The sequence below is a fragment of the Schistocerca cancellata genome, chromosome 5, assembly GCF_023864275.1.
Source record: "Schistocerca cancellata isolate TAMUIC-IGC-003103 chromosome 5, iqSchCanc2.1, whole genome shotgun sequence".
Taxonomy (NCBI): Eukaryota; Metazoa; Arthropoda; class Insecta; order Orthoptera; family Acrididae; genus Schistocerca; species Schistocerca cancellata.
Genome location: NC_064630.1, coordinates 697817867 through 697841396, shown reverse-complemented (window position 1 = coordinate 697841396; position 23530 = coordinate 697817867). Strand labels below are relative to the sequence as shown.

Sequence of the window (23530 nt, the reverse complement as noted above, 5' to 3'; positions counted from 1 at the left end):
GAGTGCGAAGATGATTCACGTTGAGGTATTAAACTGATTCTCCGAATGGATGGAACATTAACAGATGGTGTCGACAGTTTGTAGGCATACAATGTATTTGTAAAGGAAAGAGTCTTGGCCACCTTCGTGTTTTCGATAAAAATGTAGCACGAATTCAAATCGCTTTGCACCGTGGTCCTACAAAATGAACTCGTCATCCCAGTCGGGAGCTATAGCTGCGTTCGACAACAATTTGGTTTGTCTCTAGACATCGATTGGTAATGAAGCCACACAGGTTACAGCTGTTATTGGCTCTACGAGACGACGAAAAACGCAAACGTGTGGCATTTTCTGACAAGCTGCAGTATGCTTTTCATATTGATGACAGTTTCGCACAACGCATCATGGTCAGTAATGAAGCGACTTTCCACCTTAGTGGAATAATAAAGGAAAACAGTGTTCGATTTTGGGGCCTATAGAACACACATGCACACAGTGAACGTGAACGAGATTCACCGAAGGCCAATGTGGTTCAAAATGGTTCAAATGGCTCTGAGCACTATGGGACTTAACATCTATGGTCATCAGTCCCCTAGAACTTAGAACTACTTAAACCTAACTAACCTAAGAACATCACACAACACCCAGTCATCACGAGGCAGACAAAATCCCTGACCCCGCCGGGAATCGAACCCGGAAACCCGGGCGCGGAAAGCGAGAACGCTACCGCACGACCACGAGCTGCGGACGAAGGCCAATGTGCTCTGCGCTATTGTTAAGTACGGAGCTATTGCATCAGCATACTCCTAAAGGAAACAAACTGATAAACTATCTGGACCGAAAGACTTGCTTTTATTAGGCGATTTAATTTGCTTCAGTACTCTGAGAATATCTACTTCTAAGTTACTCATGTTGGCAACTGTTGTTGATTCGAATTCTGGAAAATTTGCTTTGTTTTCTTTGGTGAAGGAATTTCGGAGGACTGTGTTTAGTAACTCGTCCGTAATCGATAGTAATTCCATTGCTATCACGCAGAGAAGGCACTGATTGTGTCTTGCCGCTAGCGTACTTTACGCACAACCATAATCTCTTTCGATTTTCTGCCAGGTTTCCCAACAAAGTTTTGTTGTGCAAACTGTTATAGGCCTCTCGCATTGAAGCCCGCGCTAAATTTCGAGTTTCTGTGAAAGATAGCCATCGGACTTGATGGCCTGTTACTTCTTCCCGTAGGGTTTCGTTAAGGAAAACTGTTGTGTAGTAACACCACAAAAATACCACCACAGAACCTAGAAGAACCGAAGAATCGGATGCGGACTGCCATAAGATTAGTGGCGAGAGCGGAGTGTTGGAGATATTCGAGTATCGATGTGGTATTATTCGTGACGCTGGTGGAGGACATGTTGAACATCTGTAATCTAAAATTGAGAGATTGGTGAATGCGCGTCCCAAGATTCATAGTTTCACGTCTTTTGTAGTTCTTTACTTTCAAAAATATATGTATGTTCGAAAGATGTATATTCTATTTTACACAATATGGCCATGTTTGTTGTATCTTGGGTGTGAAGATCGTATATCGTGGCACGGTTGCATATAAATGAAGCCAATGAATACAGCAGATTGTGTTATCGTTAGTATCTATAATATACAGTGAACAGCTATTTCCCACTATTCACCAGAAAATGGAAGTACGACGATGGTCTGCGGCTTTCTATGGCCTCCTTACGGTATCTTTCAGAGAACTCGAGAGAGTGACAGCGATTATTATCGAACGATGGTAGGCGCTTTCCGGCAAAATCGAGCGTGAAAAGTTGGAAAAGCGGCGTGGCCCGGCTGCGTGCGATTGGCCGCGCCACCCGCGCGCCATTGTTGTCTGAACGTGGGAAGTCAATTTCCTGATGGCGCCATTGTAGTCCGGCAAGCGCGTTTGACGCGAATCGCCAAGATAAATAGCCCCGTTCAAGAACAAAAGCGGAGCCGCCATTAGGTGCCTGTATTTCTGTTTACAGGTTCGGTGATAAATGTGTCTGATCAGTGCATTCAAGTCAGAAAACTTTGTTACTCGCGTCTCCGTGCCCTAATTCCGCCGATGCAGGGGGCGGCGCTGCACAATCTAGAAAATTAGTTTTCCCTTCGATGAGTGCTAAATTTACACCTAAAAGTAGGTGATCCACAATAACCCCGTGGAATCTATGCCAAAGCAGGAGAACGTCGAATAACGATTGTCATCATATCGTTAAGTGCCAAATCATGATATGAGACAAGCCATAAACACAGGTACAGTATCATCTGTAGACAGTTTATACGTACGACGAGTACGAAACAACACTGGGCTATCAACAAAGGATTTACCAGAAATATCTTTTATCGTTGCAACTTAAAATTGGGTTACTGTAAAGGCCCTATACGCTAATAAGTTACGAGGTAGAGAGTTCTCCAAACTAATAGCTAAAGAACATGAAAAGGAATCCATACGAACAATGGCAAGAGCAAACCGTGCTTGACCAACTGTAACTTCTCCATCAGTCAAAAAAGTCGTATCGCCTACGAAATGGAACTTCTGATTGATAGCACGTCCTGTAATAAACAAAGAACAGTATCTCTTTAGACTAAATTACCAAATATGCAGCAACCAGTCGCAAAATCATGTTTTATTTATTAACTTTTGCAGACCTCTGCTTAAGACAGTATTACTACTCAGGGCACATATTGGTTGAAAGCACCGATGGTGGCTGTTAATCAGTTGAAATCGATTTGCAAAAGTGAATAAATAAAACGAGATTTTGGACTGGTTGCTGCATATTTGGTAATTTTATGGTTTACGGTCGCTGCACGACTTGGGAACCCCATGGAGCCTACCATTCATTCTTTTTAGACATTTTACACATGCGAGTACGAACATACATGCGTTATTAACGTTTCTTTAATTTAGCTATTATCAGATTCTTTCCACTTTCTTCTTCTTCTTCTTCAATTGTAGTTTCAGGGTATTTATTAACTACTAAGGTTCCCATTCCTCAGAATTTATGGATCCTGATTTAATTCGGTTTCTTTGTAATTTTGCCGGTAAAATCAATTGGTTTTTGAGCAAAATATTTGGAGATTGCATATTGTACATCATACCCATCTTCAAATAGATACTTAGAACATGTTGTGGCGATCGGAATAAATGGAAGTCTGATGGCACAATATCGGGCGAGTCTAAACGTTTAGGCAGTACCTCCCACCCAAATTCATTAATTTTTCCAGTTACTTGTTGCTAAGAATGGTCTTGCATTATCACTTTGCGGATTAACACTTTTTCTGTTGACATTCTTTGGGTACTTTACGAACAAAAATTGATTTACTCGACCCAATTGTTCACAGTAAATGTCTGCATTCACATTTCATCAAGGCTTCAGCACTTCGAAACGAATGACTCCGCGAATACTCCACCAAACAAAAAAGGATACTTTTTTGGGTGTAAGCCCAGCTTAACTGTACTTCGTGGTGATTATTTCTGAGAGAACCAATGCCTTTTGTGTTCCTGATTGTCATAGAGAACCCATTAGTCATCTTCTTTGATGAAGCGATAAAAACACGATTCTGTAGTGTGTGCTGCTGAACTAATAAGTTGCAAACGGTGGATCGGTTAGTTTGGTTTGTCCTTACCTATTTGCTGCAAAAGTACTTGGATGGACGACCAAGGCTGGTTAAGAGTGTTAACAGTTCGTCGATCGTTTGACACAAATTTGCTTCCAGTACAGCCCTTAACATGTTATGGTGTTGATGCCACATCACTGTCCATGTTATTACATTTTTGTTGCTATGTTTTTATGCACATTACGGGAAGATTTTGTTACGGGAGGCTAGCGAGTAGGTGTGATCACAGGGCGGACTCATCGAACGACGCGCCGCGTTGTAACGTAGCGTGTGACCGGCCGGGCAAGCAAGACCCCTATCGTACTGAAGCAGCATTAGAAAATTGTAGCGAAATGCAGGAAGATCTGCAGCGGATAGGCACTTGGTGCAGGGAGTGGCAACTGACCCTTAACATAGACAAATGTAATGTATTGCGAATACATAGAAAGAAGGATCCTTTATTGTATGATTATATGATAGCGGAACAAACACTGGTAGCAGTTACTTCTGTAAAATATCTGGGAGTACGCGTGCGGAACGATTTGAAGTGGAATGATCATATAAAATTAATTGTTGGTAAGGCGGGTACCAGGTTGAGATTCATTGGGAGAGTCCTTAGAAAATGTAGTGCATCAACAAAGGAGGTGGCTTACAAAACACTCGTTCGACCTATACTTGAGTATTGCTCATCAGTGTGGGATCCGTACCAGGTCCGGTTGACAGAGGAGATAGAGAAGATCAAAGAAGATCGGTGCGTTTCGTCACAGGGTTATTTGGTAACCGTGATAGCGTTACGGAGATGTTTAGCAAATTCAAGTGGCAGACTCTGCAAGAGAGGCGCTCTGCATCGCGGTGTAGCTTGCTCGCCAGGTTTCGAGAGGGTGCGTTTCTGGATGAGGTATCGAATATATTGCTTCCCCCTACTTATACCTCCCGAGCAGATCACTAATGTAAAATTAGAGAGATTCGAGCGCGCACGGAGGCTTTCAGACAGTCGTTCTTCCCGTGAACCATACGCGACTGGAACAGGAAAGGGAGGTAATGACAGTGGCACGTAAAGTGCCCTCCGCCACACACCGTTGGGTGGCTTGCGGAGTATAAATGTAGATGTAGATGTAGAGAGACAGTGGGGATTCACCTATCTTGGTGCCAAGAAGCGAATCCCATATTATTTATATTTACTCTTTAGATATTAATATGCAGCTCCAATCGTACTGATGACTTTACTGCCACTGTGAACTTGTTAACAACAATTTCAGTATCACTCAGTTCATCAGGTAATGCTACTTACAAATTTTAGTTACTATTAGTGATTATTGATGGCAAGGATGGAAAAGTGACAAGAGGGCACTGGAAGGGCAAGCTGCAAACTGTTAAGATGGCTCACTAGGCAGTCTACCAGTGGTTTTAGAGGTGATAACACACGAACTAGTGTGGGAAGTGTAGCTCCGCGTAAAGACGGCATTAATTGTTAACGTTGCCTCGGAAAAATATTTGTTCTCTCTGACGTGGATTATAAGATCGTGTGAAGCATTTTGCGATTGTTGCGGAGCTCGGGAACTAATGATCAATGACTGGCAATCTTGTTATGATTGTTAACCATAGACTGGCTCTAAAAATAGTTTTACTAATTTCAACATTTTACGGTTGTCACTATGCTTATGCATTTAAACCTACCCGCTTGCCACGTCATTATGCACTTTGTTTGCACAAGCGTTAGAGCTCGAGACCGGCCGAGTAGAAACCAATTGGGGCAACGTCTCTAAGACTGGCTACAATTCATTTACGAGAAAAGGGGGGCTGTGGGACCGGACGCACTTTCGCATGCAAAACACACGTATTATCACAGTGAGTCCCCGCGTACATATTTTGGCAGACGATGTTTCGAACATTGGTTCCCTTGTCTTCTACAGTATGATAGTGTTGAAATCGAGCGGTTCTAGGCGCTTCAGTCCGGAACCGCGCGACTGCTACGGTCGCAGGTTCGAATCCTGCCTCGGGCATGGATGTGTGTGATCTCCTTAGGTTAGTTAGGTTTAAGTAGTTCTAAGTTCTAGGGGACTGATGACCACAGCTGTTAAGTCCCATAGTGCTCAGAGCCATTTGACCCATTTTAGTGTTGCAATGTCATTGTCTAAAGTTGTCGTTTTGTTATACCCCCTTATCCATAGGTGTCGAAAAGATCAAAATTACCGTATTTGAACTTAAAAAACAACCTTCGGCGTTTACTAACGTCTAGTGCACTTGAGTGAAAAAGGGAAATGGTTGTGGTAGCAGCTGCTGCCTTACTACCCTTGTGAAACTCGAAAACCATACAGTGTCGGATATGTACCTTTTTCGGTGTTTGGCAGGTCGTTACACATTAGATTGAAAAAAAAAATCACTATTTACGAGTAAGCAAGTCACTCTAACCCTAAAAGTGTCTTTGGCACGACGTTGAAGGACACAGTGATCCGTTACTGACACGAATATTGACATGCGCGGAAACGACATTAATTTTCTGTCGTCCTAATATCATGGGAGTTAACATGTGATGTGTCAACACACGTTCTGTTATCTTGTACCTTCTTCAAATTAGTGCTGTACACGTTTTTCGTTCCCCGCTAATTCTGCGGATAAATTCAGTCATCTCCTCAGTATATTTGTGGTATTATATGTGACTTTTTCTTGTCCTGGTTAAGCTACCTGTGTTAAAGACAGAGCATACTCAGGTAACTGCGTTAATTTGGAGTAACAACAGAGAATACGAGCGCGCGAGCCCGCTTAAGAGTGCCGTGAGGCTCCCGGCGGTCCGGTATCTCGCGGAAATTCCCCCGTTTGCAGACAGACGCTGGTATTGGAAAGAACAGCATCAGCTGATCGATGGCCGTACGGTCCGGCGAAGGCAGCGACGGCTTGAAGAGGATGGAACAGCGGCGCGGGCGAGGGAAGGTGGCCCGGGCAGGCCTGGGACCCAGGTGACGAGTGGCCGTTATACGTCCGGCGGATTAGCTGGACAAATGTTGACAGTGGACCCGGGATCTGGACCATCCATCTGGCCGGCGCTAGCGAGCAGCCGAGCGGCGCGGAAGCAGCGGCGGGCGTCCGTGGCGGAGAACTGGCAGCGCCACGAGGCGCTGTCTGTTAGCGCGGCCCCCCTGCACCTGCGACGCGACAGTCTAAAGGGGCGCAGGCAAAGAGTCGGGACTCAGCACAGCTTGTGATCAAGGTGACGGAAGACCTACGACTTCATATCTGCGAAACTTCTAAAATAACTGCCTCAAATCACAGTAAACGACTGTTCAAGTCTGTTGGTAGATCTGTTAGTCTGGAGACATACCATTGTAAGTAGGCTGTTTAGGTTTTTATGTTGGTAACACCACGTAGAGCTCTGTATGAAAATCACTGACTGTGCTGTGTGCAGTCTGTGGCTGGTTGGCATTGTTGGAATATTCGCTATTGTAGTGTTGGGCAGTTGGATGTGAACAGCGCGTAGCGTTGCGCAGTTGGAGGTGAGCCGCCAGCCGACACAGCCGGGATAACAAGGCCGGCCAGCAGTGTTAGAGATGTCACACTAAGCGGTCCATAGCTGACGCAACAGTCCACGGACACCTCCGTACAGACGCGCCTGATGCTAACGATCTTCTGTCCGTCATACAGAAAGGAGCGAACTAATCGATAATTCGAACCAAAGACCAAATTATATATATTCTTGTAAACAGCATAAAGGTTCATAACGAAATACCGATTACATACACGGGCAGGAATAAGTTCTAGAACTCCTCTGAAAAGTGTTTTTCTTCAGTACCAGAATGAACATCAAATTTTCAGCTTTTCTAAATAGAAAAGCACTTTGTTTGTAACAGACAGCAATAATGAGACTTGCAGTTGGTGATTTCTACGTGGAAAAAGAAATAAGCTGTAGAGAGATTGAAAATGTTAAGTAAAGAGAGCCTCAGCCTTTTGCTCACATTCTTACTTGATTGTTTTACATTTCCTTACCTTTCATAACATTTTTAATATTGTTTCAAGAAGTGTATCTTCAATAGCAGAGTGAACTTCAAATTGTCAGGCTTTTCTTAAAGGAAAGAGCAGTCCCTTAGTATCACAGTGCAAGACAGAATCTTGTGTTCAGTGATGTCTATGTTAAAAGGAGAATATTTGATATCTATCTTTTGTTTCCATTCTTTATTACTGGGGATACACTTGTAAAAATTCTTGAAAAGAGCTGTCAGCATGAACATATGAGTAAATTCCCAATAGTCATGTGTTTTATGAGATAAAGCGAACTCTTGTTACCTTATTGTAAACGAACGTTGGGAGGGTTTTGCTATGTATGACAGTGTTTAAGATAATTTACTTTCAGTGTAATAGCTTGAAAATGTTAAGTCCTGCTGTCAGTTGGCATTTGTCACCACCTGTATGCGAGTTTTAAAGCTAAATAGTGTTCTGACAATTATAAAATAGTGGCAAAGTTCCTCAATCGATTAAACTTATTCCTGCCCGTATATGTAATCGGTATTTCGTTATGAACCTTTATGCTGTTTACAAGAATATATATAATTTGGTCTTTGGTTCGAATTATTGTTCGCTGCTTTCTGTATGACGGACAGAAGATCGTTAGCATCAGGCGCGTCTGTACGGAGGTGTCCGTGGACTCCTGCGTCGGCTATGGGCCGCTTAGTGTGACGTCACTAACACTGCTGGGCGGCCTTGTTATCCCGGGGGTGTCGCGCCAGCAGTGGTGGATGTGGGGAGAAAGATGGCAGAATTTTAAGAGCAGACGATCTGGACGTGTCAGCCAGAAAGAGTAAATTTGTAATACTGGATATCATGAACTGATATACAGGGTGTTACAAAAAGGTACGGCCAAACTTTCAGGAAACATTCCTCACACACAAAGAAAGAAAATATGTTATGTGGACATGCGTCCGGAAACGCTTACTTTCCATGTTAGAGCTCATTTTATTACTTCTCTTCAAATCACATTAATCATGGAATGGAAACACACAGCAACAGAGCGTACCAGCGTGACTTCAAACACTTTGTTACAGGAAATGTTCAAAATGTCCTCCGTTAGCGAGGATACATGCATCCATCCTCCGTCGCATGGAATCCCTGATACGCTGATGCGGCACTGTAGAATGGCGTATTGTATCACAGCCGTCCACAATACGAGCACGAAGAGTCTCTACATTTGGAACCGGGGTTGCGTAGACAAGAGCTTTCAAATGCCCCCATAAATGAAAGTCAAGAGGGTTGAGGTCGGGAGAGCGTGGAGGCCATGGAATTGGTCCGCCTCTACCAATCCATCGGTCTCCGAATCTGTTGTTGAGAAGCGTACGAACACTTCGACTTAAATGTGCATGACCCACATGTTGTGTCGTACTTGTAAAGGCACATGTTCTCGCAGTACAGGTAGAGTATCCCGTCTGAAATCATGATAACGTGCTCCATTGAGCGTAGGTGGAAGAACATACTGACGAAACTAAAATGAGCTCTAACATGGAAATTAAGCGTTTCCGGACACATGTCCACATAACATCTTTTCTTTATTTGTGTGTGAGGAATGTTTCCTGAAAGTTTGGCAGTACCTTTTTGTTACACCCTGTATATATATTATGACTTTTGAACACTATTAAGGTAAATACATTGTTTGTTCTCTGTCAAAATCTTTCATTTTCTAACTATGCCTATCAGTAGTTAGACCCTTCAGTAGTTAGAATCTTTTATTTAGCTGGCAGTAGTGGCGCTCGCTGTATTGCAGTAGTTCGAGTAACGAAGATTTTTGTGAGGTAAGTGATTCATGAAAGATATAGGTTATTGTTAGTCAGGGCCATTCTTTTGTAGGAATATTTGAAAGTCAGATTGCGTTGCGCTTAAAATATTGTGTGTCAGTTTAGTCTGAGTAAATTCAGTTTGGCTCAGCTGTTTGAAATTCAAATAACGTAGAGGTTTATCAGCACAGTAATGCATTAATTTTTCTAAGGGGACAATACAATATTTCTGGCTTTGCAGCCATCATATTCATCTACAAAAAGCTCCTCTTAGAGCAGTAGAGAAGCCAGCAGTGGGAAGATGACGTAATGTGGTGTGAGGTGTCGGTGACAGACGGTTTGTTCGGTACGGGTTATCGTGTGGTCCTCCTCCTCCGCGATTGGCTGCTGCGTTGGGAAGTTGTGCGCCAAAATGACAATCTTTTGTTATTAATATCAGAAACTTTAAACAGTTTATTTACGTGCATTTCACTTACGAGGCGTATCCAGGAAGTAAGATCCAATCGGTAGTGAAATGTAGTGAAATGGAAAACACAGCGAAAATCAAAAGCGTTTTATTTGCAATAGTTAGCCACACCTTCCAGCAGCGTCGCTCTACACAGACGCCGCTCCGTTTGAGACATTTGTCGTAGCTTTGTACCAACTTTCCAATACCCTCGTGACAGAAGGCAGCCCCTGCACTTTTGGCCGATTATCTACGCTAATCTGCAGTTCGTTGTCTGTGCCAAAGATGTTGACTTCATAGACAGCGGTTCATGTCAGGAGAGGTGAAAATCAGAGGGAGCAAAGTCCGGGATGCGTGAAGGGCGATCAAACACTTGTCATCGAAAACGCTACAGGGGCGTACTCATAGCCTCTGCAGAATGCGGCCGAGAACTGTCATAGCGACAGAGGACCTAGAAAAAGAGTTTCAAATGCAAAATGGTGCAAAATACTAGAAATGCCCAGGAAAATAGGTGTAAACTATAGGGAAAGACTGACAATATACAATATTCGCCAACACGGCAATGCTTCACAATTGCTAAATATGTAGTGGAATTGCATATCCGCGCTAATATCCTCCTCTTCCTTCTGTTTTTCCATCTCATCCACCTGCCTCATCTCTCTGTCGATCACTTTCTCCCTCCACGCTCTCTCCATTATCCCCTCCCCCTCTCTCCCTCCATCATATCTCTATCCATTTCCTTACCCCTCTCCCTGTCCTCTCCGCCCCCCCCCCCCATCTATGTCAATTTCCTCCCCCCACCCCTCTCTCCATCTCCTGTTACTCACTGTCTCTGATCTTCGAGTCTCGTTCCTTGATGCTGCAAACGAAACCTTGAATGGAAAATGAAGTCAGCTGAAATGAGTGAATAAAACAATGGCACATGGGGGATGAGAGGCTGGATCTGTGAGGATAATAGCTATAATGGCAGTATTTAATATAGCTTTAATCTGTGGACTTGTAGGATTATTAAATGTCGGATAATTCATATTCTGCAGCAGAACTTTAATCATAAAGTAATTATCCAGGGAAACTTTACTGTGTTTCTTCTACAACCGACCGTGAGGAAGAAAAGAAACCAGCACATTACTGTGTTTACAATTTATGTTTAAAATTATGTATGGTTCAAATGGCTCTGAGCACTATGGGACTTAACATCTGAGGTCATCAGTCCCCTAGAACTTAGAACTACTTAAACCTAACTAACCTAAGGACACCACACACATCCATGCCCGAGGCAGGATTCGAACCTGCGACCGTAGAGGTCGCGCGGTTCCAGACTGAAGCGCTTAGAACCGCTCGGCCACACCGGCCGGCAATTATGTATGAGTACAAAGAGTATGTATGTCGGAGAAACAATTCGTCTAACTTATTTCAATTAATATAATATACAGATATATGTAACATATTGCCGTGAAGTCGTACTCGAGGTAGCTATTGTGGATTACTTCAAACTAACTAATTCGTTGTCATTTTTAAATATTTTCCAAAACTATATCTGATTTACGTTGATTGTGAGTGCTATTGTAACTGTGATAATTACGGCGTCGTTAGGCTTGGATTCGGTGATAGTTTAGTCAAGTAGATTTATAAGAGGCACTCTGTGGTGTAATGGTGATGGAATGCACTTTTAAAGATACATTATAGGGTCACAATAATTCCCGGTGCTATTTCCAAGAGTGTTCTGCAATGAGTATTCACGCAATTTTAGATGCGGTTGAAATTTATCTTTACTAGTTACACAATGAACAAAATATCAATTTGAACATAGATCCGTATGTAAGGTAAATTCACATTATTTCTTGTACATATGTGAAAATGGCGTCGTTATGTATGTACTTCAACAGGAAAAGCTCCCAAATTACGTTAACTTAAACTCTAATTTCTCAGTTGGGTATTTTCAACAATCGATAGTAGCACATTTAGAAACGGCAGTTGTTAGAACTCTTCAGCATCAACTATGTACTTCTTATCGTACACTTTTACTGCGCAATACACATCGGAAACTTATTATATGTGACTTGAGATGACGTATCTGAAACATAGTTACCTAGAGCCATGACAAATACTAGTCGCATTTGTTAATTAACACAAATTATTTTGGTATGTGAAAATATTTTTCGTTCTTGTAAATGACAATTCGACAAGTTTCAATCAACTCAGACCTAGTATTTTCTGTATCAAGCATTCTAATTTTGCAGCTGTTATAACTTGACACTTTGTTGACTTTAGATCTGGCGAAAATGACTGTTTTTGTACATTTTTCCATACCAGAGACAGGAGCTATAAGGTGGACCCTTAAGTAAAGCATTTCAGCGGGATTCGTGGCAGCAAGTACTCCCCGTGTTATTTATCAACTTTCTAACCATTAGATAGTGATTAAAATCTTCCACTGAAGAAGCACAAAATGATTTCATATCTAATGAATAATCTTGTAAATGAGAAGATGTCTTAGAGATTTTACAAGTATTAAGGTACGTCACAAAATTCCTAGTATAAAGTCCCTCTCACAATGCAGGCAGGAATAATGGCGTGAGAAACCAGCCAGTGAAGGAACATGTGGCAAATGAAGAAAAAGAATAAAAACTTTGAGGTGATCGTAGTAGAATGCTGTGTAAAAACCGCGTTTATATCTGGGTTAATGTATAGAGAGAATTGTGTCGAACATGGTACGCCAATGTGGTAATATTCGAGTGCCAGCCAAAACATTTGGTGGTTAAGAAATCTGTCAGAACGTTGAAATCTGTCAGAAGAAATTGGTTAACATAAAAATGTACATTCATATATAATATTGTAATTCTACCGGTTTCGCTGAAATTCAAGTTACACGGATAATGGTAATTCACACGCAGAAACTTTTTATAATATTATGACTGTTAGTAAGGTTTACCATTAAGAGTCGGACAACATCAATGGTTTAAACATCAGTGGTTGTAGTGTAACTACAATATTTTTTGTATTATAGCTTTATTGTTAATGTACAGCTGTATACTTAATCCATAATACATTCTGTTATGTGCCAATGTTTGCATTTTGTTTAGTGAATCTGCATTTGAATTATTTACGATGCCAAGAACGAATGGACGAATTTATGAAAGAAGAAATACGCTGCGTGGATAAATAAGTTGAACCAATTTATCTGAAAACTTAGAGCGCCTTATGAAGACAGTTATTGTGACAGGTCTTTGACAAGAACAGTGAAAATGTTACGGTGTATTGATATTGAAATAAACTCATTACAAATTTTATTGCATTAGACTGCTTCTGCGAAAGATTTGTCGCTGTGAAACACTGTGTAAGCGAATATGCTAGAGCCAGATTGGTTTGTTGTTTAAAGGGGCTAAAACTAGAGCTATGCAGACGGAATAAAGCGCTCAAAATAAAATTATGTACTTAACTCCAGAGAGCTACGCTATTTTGGTTGATGCAGTTGGAACTGAAGGGCTCAAAATAAATTATGTGCTCAACTCCGGCATTTGTTCCATGTATCGTTTACAATGAATAACGAAAAACAAAATCATCATTTTTTTTCATCTTCTGCAGACCTAAATATACATCGCCACACATAGATGTTATGTGCTGTATACAGCTTTTCATTGTCATATTCTTCTTGCACTGGCAGCTACGAAAGATGTTTGCAATTGGTCTGAAATAACGAAATCGTGGGGGATTGTCAAATTCCTTTCTAGCAGTGCAACAGGGAATAAATAAAAATAGTAATGAGAATGAAGGTACGATAATGGCCAAATATTGTACAAGTACCCAGAATGTATGAGAAACAACGACTTTAGTTTGCTTATGAAGGAAAACACTAACTGTTAACGTAGAACTGTCTATGTTTCTTATTTCATTCCTAAAAAAATTTTTCCAACCAAGCAGAAGCAGAAGAACTGGTGAACGCGTTACTTTACTCAGCTTACTATGTTTTTCATTTAGGAGACATTCGGGATGAAACGTTGTGACATAAGAGGAGCTGTCGTATTGTGTCTGAAGCGCGACAGAAATGTGGTTTACAATATTTTGCCAAACAAACACATTAGTACATTTTGTCGCTGATACAGAGGAAGCAATATTAGCTTGGATAACCCTTTAAAAGAAAATTGTAGTAGGGTAGGAAGAGATTAAGAGCATTTTATATATGCAAGATACCTTACATTATATTATCTAGAATAAGATATCTACACAGCTATTTTACTTTTCACTTGCGAAGAAAAAGATGGCACTAAACTTCAGTATCGGAAATGATCTTGTATCACCGTCAATTCCAGTCGAGACCTTCATTCTTGCTTCCAGTTTAGATTGTTCCTACTCGCCATCAGACACTTTTTGTCTATTATAGCGTCTATCTGGAAATGTAGATGTCCTTCCAACACACTCGACAACACATGAAACACACGCACTGTATAACAGAACTTAATACACAGATTTTAAATATTTCCCGAAGGACCCAATGTGTAAAAAAATCTCGTGAATAATGTTTACATTGCATGTATTGAATTCTGTTATGCAGAGGGTGTTTAAACGTCATCTACAATGGGATGGAACATCATACTGATGTCCACGTACATACAGTGTTGAAATGCTTCTAATATCTGATGAAGAGCCGCAACAGTCGAAGTTAGCAGTAGTAATACAGATTTTTGTATGTGAATGCGATTCTTCTAATCCACGTTGCAGGTCGTGATTTGATGTCTGTACAGAATTATAAGCGTAGATCAGAAAGTAATGTCTCCTGAATCATAAAAAATTTAATAAAGTACATAAAAAAGCGAAATTATCCTCTACAAAACACAACCGTTCAACAAGTCACTATGCATTTGTACACAGTTGCACCATCCTTGAACTGAGGCATTAACATTAGTTTGGAAAAATCTATGGTTTCACTACGTGACCCATGAATTTAAAACTGTTTTAACGTCATCCAAGTCATTGAAGCTGTAACCATGTAGGCTGTGTTTCATGGGTACAGGCAGGAAGAATTCAGACGGAGTCAGATCATTACTGTAGGTTGCATGGGGCACCACTGACCAGACAGTTTTGCAGACACTTGGATTTTGAGAAATGAAGTGTGGGGGCGTGCATTATTGCCTCCTTTAGTTTCTTAAGAGTGGTTACATTGGTTTGGCTATTAATTGCGCACTCAACCGCATCTGTCTTCTCGGATCACTTCGTCTGCACGTTCTCGACTGACGTCTGTGACATGTTGTCGGTCGACGTTGTTCGCTTTGTACGCAATATCCATTTTCTCCGATACCATAGTTCTTCAGCCAATGCTGAAGATTGCTCAAGTCAAGTACAGCGTTCCAGTACACACTATGTTCATGGATGAGATTAAAAGAGTTTTAAAATCATGTGTCAAGAACCCAATCGCTAAATTTTCCCAAACTGGTCTTGACGCCTGGATTCAACTATGGCGGAAATGTGTACGAATGCATGATGACCGTGTTGAACGGTAGCGTTATGTAGAGGACAGTCCATGTTAATATCCGCACTAATTCCGCTGTTTTGTGTTCATTATTAAAACTTTTATGACACAGGAGGCGCTACTGTCTGAAGAACTCTCCTACACTCATTGCTATCGATGTGGTTCACAGAAAAATGGCAGGTTACCCACTCCAGATAGTCAAGACACTTGCACACGGAGTACGGGGAGTTTCACTCAGCTAGAGACTTTGTTTGAGTTACTACAGACCGTAGAAACTTTCGTACGACTTTAACGGCAAGTTAACAGCTGAATATTTACTCACACTGACGTTTCATATTTGCATTACTATTCATGAAAAATAATCAGATGAACCAGATTAACATGACAAATATTGGCGGAAATAGCTAATTTATGACAAAAATCCGCCCTACTCGGTCAATAGAGAAACTTTTACGTGTAGTCATCAGGCACTGTAACTCGGTGCTCGATGATGTTAATGCCTAAGTCGTTAACGAACGAACCGGGCATATTTTTCAAGTTGAAAGCGATCTAAGTGCAAATCTGTAGATATGATCATTAATGACTTTAGAAATGATAGTGATGCTAGGTACAACAGCTGCGCTGCTAGATATTGTAATCAGAAATCGCATTCATAAAATTGACACATGACTTCTAGAGTACCCTCCTTGTAAATAATATTACTCTGAGTAATTATCCTTTAATGTAGTAGCCAGTATAATCTGCATAATAATACCTACTCTATGGGCCAATAAATAATAGCAGTCCTTCCAATAATGCAAGTAAATTGTCACGGATTGTAATTGAAAGTTTAGTAAACAATTCCTTTTCCTTACTGGAAATTTGGAGCTCTGTATCAAGAGCTCTAATTTCTATAGTCTATGGGAAGCTTGTATGTTACATCGTAACTATTTAGGATAATATGCCAGGTGGTCTTTGAATTGATTGACTGACCATCGACCACATGTAATTACCAAATCACGAAAAACAGATATTTCGGTGGTGAAATTAAAACTCAGAAGACCAAAAGCAGTTTAAATTGCCTCTCCCTGTACGAGGTAGGCAGGTTATTCTTTGTTGTTTGCTCCAGAATAAAATTATGAAATACTTCGTTTCACGTCGGAAATCTAGCAAAGAACAACAGCAGCAAATAAATTACTCTGCAACTTCCTGGCAGATTAAAACTGTGTGCCGGTCCGAGACTCTAACTAGGGACCTTTACCTTTCACGGGCAAGTGCTCTACCAGCTGAGCTACCCAAACACGACTCACTACTCGTCCTCACAGCTATAATTCCACCAGTTCTCCTCTCCTACCTTCCAAACTTCACAGAAGTTCTTCTGCGTACCTTGCAGAACTAGCACTCCTGGAAGAAAGAATATTGTGGAGACATGGCTTAGTCACAACCTGGGGGTTTCCAGAATGAAATTTTCACTCTGCAGCGGTGTGTGCGCTGGTATGAAACTTACTGGCAGATTAAAACTGTGTACCAGACGGGGATGCAAACTCGGCACCTTTGCCTTTCGCGGGCAAGTGCTCTACCAACTGAGCTGCAGGTATGCAGAAGAGCTTCTGTGAAGTTTGGAAGGTAGGAGATGAGGAACTGGCGGAATTAAAGCTGTGAGGACGGGTCGTGAGTCGTGCTTGGGTAGCTCAGTTGGTAGAGCACTTGCCCGCGAAAGGCAAAGGTCTCGAGTTCGAGTCTCGGTCCGGTACACAGTTTTAATCTGCAAAGAAGTTTCATACCAGCGCACACTCCACTGCAGTGTGAAAATTTCATTCTAAATCACTATGATTGGTTAGCGCACGAGATTATACAGGGTGAGTCACCTAACGTTACCGCTGGATATATTTCGTAAACCGCATCAAATACTGATGAACCGATTCCACAGACCGAACGTGAGGAGAGGGGCTAGTGTAATTGTTTAATACAAACCATAAAAAAATGCACGGAAGTGTGTTTTTTAACACAAACCTACGTTTTTTTAAATGGGGCCACGTAAGTTTTGTTTGCATATCTGAACATATAAACAAATACGTAATCAGTGCCGTTTGATGCATTGTAAAATGTTAATTACATCCGGAGATATTGTAACCTAAAGTTGACGCTTGAAACCTCCGACGTTCAGTTGCGTGTTGTAACAAACACGGGCCACGGTCGGCGAGCAGCATCTGCAGGGACTTCTTTCTGTGGGGTACGTTAAAGGAGAATGTGTACCGTGATGTGCCTACAACCCCAGAGGATATGGAACAACGTATTGTGGCAGCCTGCGGCGACATTACACCAGATGTACTGCGGCGTGTACGACATTCATTACGCCAGAGATTGCAATTGTGTGCAGCAAATGATGGTCACCACATTGAACATCTATTGGCCTGACATGTCGGGACACACTCTGTTCCACTCCGTAATTGAAAACGGAAACCACGTGTGTACGTGTACCTTACCCCTCATGCTAATGTACATGTGCGTCAGTGAAAAAGACCAATAAAAAGGTGTTAGCATGTGGACGTAATGTGCTGTTCCAGTCTCTTCTGTACCTAAGGTTCATCACCGTTCCCTTTGGATCCCTACGTAATTCGGTGCTCTCCGATACACACGATCGAACAGTGGAGGAGTGGTACTCAAGCGTCAAATTTAGGTTACAATATCTCCGGATATAATTAACATTTTACAATGCAACAAACGGCACTGATTACGTATTTGTTTATATGTTCAGATGTGCTAACAAAACTAACGGGGTTCCATTTAAAAAAACGTAGGTTTGTGTTAAAAAACATACTTCAGTGCATTTTTTTTATGGATTGTATTAACCAATTACACTAGTCCCTCTCCTCACGTTCGGTCTGTGGAATCGATTCGTCAGTATTTGATGTGGTTTACGAAATATATCCAGCGGTAATGTTAGGTGACTCACCCTGTATATCTCTGGTGTTGATATTACCTACTTATTTCACGATGTACGTCTACTCTAGCTTTACTGCCCACTTCGTGGTGTTGATTTCACCATATCGACATACTTAGAGTGCGCAAGGTGGTACTGGCCCGGAAAATACTTATACGCCGTAAGATACGCAACCCAGACTACGTCATCTGCAACTGGGGTGGATAATGGATAATGTAAGCTGGATTGCCTACCTTAAAGTGCGTGAAATGTTTTCCAGAGTAGTTCTATTTTGTCCACCCTGTATGTTCCTTATTTCAGTTAACAAATAAATAAGATCGCTTCCTTTTGTCTTAAGGCCTTTGGATATTACTCTAGAGACATTAGTCGCGATCTGCATGATCACACAGACTTAGGCTGTTGAACCTAGCTAACCATTCCCGACCTACGGAGAAGAATTACGTTAGGGACACAACTTGGGGAAAGCGTACCTCTCCACAAACAATCAGCAAACCACCGAATGCAGACTGTTAGGTTGTGCTTTAGACCTTCCATATGCATTTCACGTAAGAGACAATGCCGTCAACATTTTCAATTGCAGCAGTGTACCGCGGCAGGAAGAAGATTCGATAGTCTCTTTTCGAATAGATCAGCGTTTCTCACGGGTGGTCTGTCATCGGGTCTTCGGAGGGGGGGTCCATAGAAATTTAGGAGGCGTTGGCGACCACCCGTTGGCTCCCCGGGCGATAAACCCCAAGACCGCCGTGGAGAAATACGTAAATTCAAAAATTATTACATGTTTGTGTGTAAAGAAAAGAGAAAAAAGCGTTTAAAATTACTTCCAACCAAGATTAGTCTGCTTATAAGTGTAGCTTTAACCGTTACAGAATATTTATTAAGAGCACACAACAGTTTCCTTAGCGTGCGTAAGGTGCCTTTTTTATGCCGCTGTCTTTCCTTCGTACACCTGACGATGCACCCTGCTATGTGATGCAAGTGCGCAGTAAACGAGTAGTACGCGTGTAGTTCACAACTTCACAATTTAATGTTCCATCACAAGTCTCCAGATCTTTCCAGATCTCTGTAATACGATATTCTTGGATTAAAACTGAGGCCATCGAATAATTATTCGTAGAAGGTGTTGTGATTAATGTTAGCTGCAAACCTTCTTGTTGTTCATTGATGGATAAGGACTGTGTCTGATTTCCTTTCCTTGAAACAAAAGGGGTTGGAGCCATGAGTGCTATTTTTCTAACATTTGGCGGCGGGCTGGAAAAGGTTCAGAACCTTTGCAATAGGCGATCCAAGCAATCGCTTCACGCTGACAGTGGTACAAAATTATTTTCTTGTAATGTCTCCAAGCTGTGTTTTACTAGCTGCCGAAAACTAATTTTACTACTCGCGGCAGAAATAAGTCGCAATATCTGTTCCTTCAAAACGGTATACTACCATCTTTATAAATTATTTTCTTGTAATAAAATAGGCTTCTCTTTAGAGGAAAGCTTAACGAATCCTGCCAGAGTGAGTCGCGCTTCTTCATTAGCAAATCATCAAATAATTACACCGGGAGAGTCTTATCGGGCGAGCTAAAGAGGCGTTTCAGGTTCTCAGCCCCGTGATTCGATTAACTGTTTCCGAGTATCGACACGCCGCTGCGTCTGACGCGTTAAATCCGTCCCCAAAATCTGCGGGATGTCCCTGTCAGCACCGTGTCCAATCAAAAGGACGAACGGGTCCGTGACGCACATCCGTCGCGCGACGGCCATTCACACTTGATGACGTGGCGCGTAGCGGCTCAGACCGCATAAATAGGTCGCTCTATCAGCAAATCAAGTGGCTCCGAGCGGCTAAATGGAGAGCCCGCCGGCTGTGCCAGGCGGCTAATTGAACGGAAAGAAGTTCAAAAGAGAACGGGGATTACAGATCTTCCGCCACTGTGTTCCACTCGAGCCCAGAAACTGCCAACGCGAGTGTGGCAATTAATTACTAAACAGCTCAGGCGGCTGGTAGCGCAATCAGCGCGCGCATGCGCATCACCACCTCCATCATCCCCCCTCCCTCCCTCCCCCCCCCCCCCACAACCGTCCAACGCACCCCTCCACTCCCCTCGCCATCCCTGTGTTTCCCGCGGATTGGTACTGCGGTCCTGTTCCGACCGTTCAATTAAGTATGCGCAACACGTAGTAACGGGAGCAGACTGGCATTACCTCTAATGATACATTATTCAAATTAAACCAGCATTTCAAAATAGCAGCTGCGCGCCATGGCGGTACTTACGAAATTTCACCGAAAGGGGCGAAGGCTTCTCTAAGCGTCTGTGTCTCTATTTCTGGACTCAGGTCGCCGACGAATATGTGGTAGTGCTCTGTAAAGAAGAAAACACAAAAATCAGTCACTGAAAATGTTCTCAACAGATTAAATTTGCTTAGCAAATAAATGTCTCTCGTAATGGAACTGACTGTGGTTTAGCTGCCTCCTCTCTCTACCGTTTCTTCCGTCGCATGGCGAGATGCTTACCTCGATGTGACAAATTTATTTTAACTTTGTGGCCCGATGCTTGATGACAGTCGCCAATTAAAGTATAGAAGGTGTGTGTGCCCTGTGTCTGCCAATTGTATAAATTTTTTTCTGTTTATTATCGTATTTTAATCGTTTGTGTGTCGTATTGAATGAGGCGATGATGGCGTACCATTTCAGTAGTTTCTTATACGAGCGTGGAAAACCGGATAAAACTCGCAATCCGGCTTGCCGGTAGAAGTGTATTAGTTATGGCGTGGATAAATTTGTATCTAGATTGATGTGAACAGTTCTGATCGTACAAATGGAAAAGTAATTAGCAGTTTTAATAAGCGAAACTGTGGAACTGCTGAGAAAAAAAAAAATAGCCGAGCGAACAACTATTGATGAATCGTTAATTATGGTGAGTGTCTGACATGAAGAATAGTTTTAAATAGCATCTCTTCTTCTGCCGTTAACTTGTTTTGGATTCATAGATTTCAACGATGTCCTCCAGAATTTTCCTCTGGACCACGCAACTATTCAGTCATTGTTTTACGCTTACTTCAATCTCTAAGACACGTTATATGGCTAAAAAAACAGTTGTCATTTCTTGCCAACATATGGTCAAATTTCTATGTAGCAGAGACACTTACTTTTTTAAACCTGGAAAATAACCCTTCAGCCGAAATCATGGACGTGTTAATTGCAAATAAAGCTAGTAGTCGAAGGCGATGATCGACAGCTGCCAAGAATTTTCTGAATTTTAAGATGTGCAGCCGTTCAACTGTATAACGTACGTTTATATTACAACCACTTTCAATCTTACAACATAACACTCATTAAGTAAGCAAATACTGAAATTATCTGTGCATCATTTGCTGGTAACATTGTAAATAAAGCATTACATAAATCGCATTACATTTAGGGGAAATCGTGATGAAATTTATCACTGTACGAAAGTGAAGCGTAGTGTGTAATATAGAAATAAGTTAAAGCGAGAAAATCTGGAATTTCGTTTTATGGAGAATGAAGGTAACATCTCAATATTCAGGGCTTCCTAATACAAATCAAACCATTGCTCTTAACGGGCGAAATCGGCAACCGTAAAGCTAATTTAGGAACTGCCCCAAGGGAATGATACAAGACCATTACTGTTGACGATGTATACAGGCGATTCGGCTGTCCCTATTGGTTTTATGGAACCCGCAACGCCTTCAAAAACCGTGTGCGAGATTTTAATACTCTCTCACTCACTACGTCCTGCAGAAAAAGGAAATTTAATGTAGTTAGAGTTTGTACTTGTATATATTGTCGCTGGAGACCACAATTTTTAGGTTATTAAAGAAAAACGCGTTTGAAGGTCACTTTCGTACGTTGTTCCTGAATAATTCGAAAAATTTGCCCTCTAGCGAAAACGTGTACCGCTACAAAATTTAACTACATGAAATTTTCTAGACAAGGATCCTGTTCATTTTTTCTGTAGGATAATTATCTGTGCGTAGTGAGCGACAGAATATGAAAATCGTACAAGTGATATTTGTTGGCGTTGCGGCTTGTGTAACATCAGTATGTAAGGGCACCTGAATCATCCTGTATAAATAGTCTAGTGGACACTGTAGGAAACTCCTGTCTGTCCGCTGACGTTGTCCTAATGTGTAGGACGGTTGCAACTCTAGAAAACCGTAGCGGAACGCAGGAAGACCTGTGGAGGATCCATGAGTTGTGCAGAGATTCGCAGTTGATCCTGAAGGTAAACAGATGTAACACATTACATATAAGTAGTCGAAAAACTTCATTAATATTCGACTACTTTGCGGCAAGGTACTGGAGACAACATCCATCGCGTCCAGAGTAACTTAAACTTGTATGAACGCAGGAAGCAGATGAAGGAAGAGCAGAGGAGAGGACAGGCAAATATTTGTTGGAAGAATCGTAACGAAGCTTAGTTCATCCCCGAAAGATATGGACTACCAAACTTAGGATGTTCTTCAAATGGTTCAAGTGGCCCTAAGCACTATGGGACTTGACATCTGAGGTCATCAGTTACCTAGACTTAGAACAGAGTAAACCTAACCAATTTAAGGACATCACACACATCCATGTCCGATGCATGATTTGAACCTGCGAACGTAGCAGCCGCGTGGTTCGGGACGGAAGCGCCTAGAACCGCTCGGCCGCAGATGTTCTTCAGTATCGCTCTTACGGTGCTACACTAATAAAAGATGTAGGGAAGACGCCAACGAACAGCGAAAGTTTCGTCACGGTATCGTCTAGTCCAGCGGTTCACAAACTGGGGCAAATTACTCCCTGAGGGGTAAAATGAAATTTTCTGAGGGGCCAAATTTTTCGACAAAGCATCAGTTCATTACTATTATTACAATTTCGTAAGACTTTGATGCTGATTATGTACGTTATCAATAATTATTGCGGTGGAGGTTAGAGGTTCCTCACATAGCCCACCCATTACAAACATATGTTGTAGTTTGTCCCGTAAGTCGCTGGCGATAAAGGTGAGACATATATGTAACAAACACTAAATATCTCTAGAAAATGTCTTCTCCAAGTTTTAGATAGTACCGCACACACACACACACACACACACACACACACACACACACAAGCTAAATATTATTCATCTTTCATCCTTTTAAAAATAAAAGTGTTATAAGAAAAGTATTTAATGCTACAGTTTAGTTAGCTGCTAAAGTTTAAAGTTGGTGGTCATGTGAGGAATGAGGGGGAAAAGGAAGCCAACGAGGGGGGAGGGGGGGTAGATGAGGGTGACGGGGATGGTAGCTAATGTCTGATTGCACTCAGGGGGTAATGGGGCTAAGAAAGGTTAGGAGCGACTGGTCTAGTCGGTGCTA

The 23530-nt window shown here is 41.8% G+C and overlaps 1 protein-coding gene across 1 annotated transcript in view; it reads right to left on the bottom strand.

Annotated features, from left to right (window-relative positions):
• The window catches only part of LOC126187963 (cytotoxic granule associated RNA binding protein TIA1), a 1542843-nt gene that overhangs the window by 973741 nt on the left and 545572 nt on the right, over nucleotides 1-23530 (bottom strand). Inside the window, exon 2 of the mRNA XM_049929345.1 lies at nucleotides 20442-20529. The gene's annotated coding sequence lies outside the window, so the exon portion shown is untranslated. The remainder of the gene's footprint in view (nucleotides 1-20441; nucleotides 20530-23530) is intronic.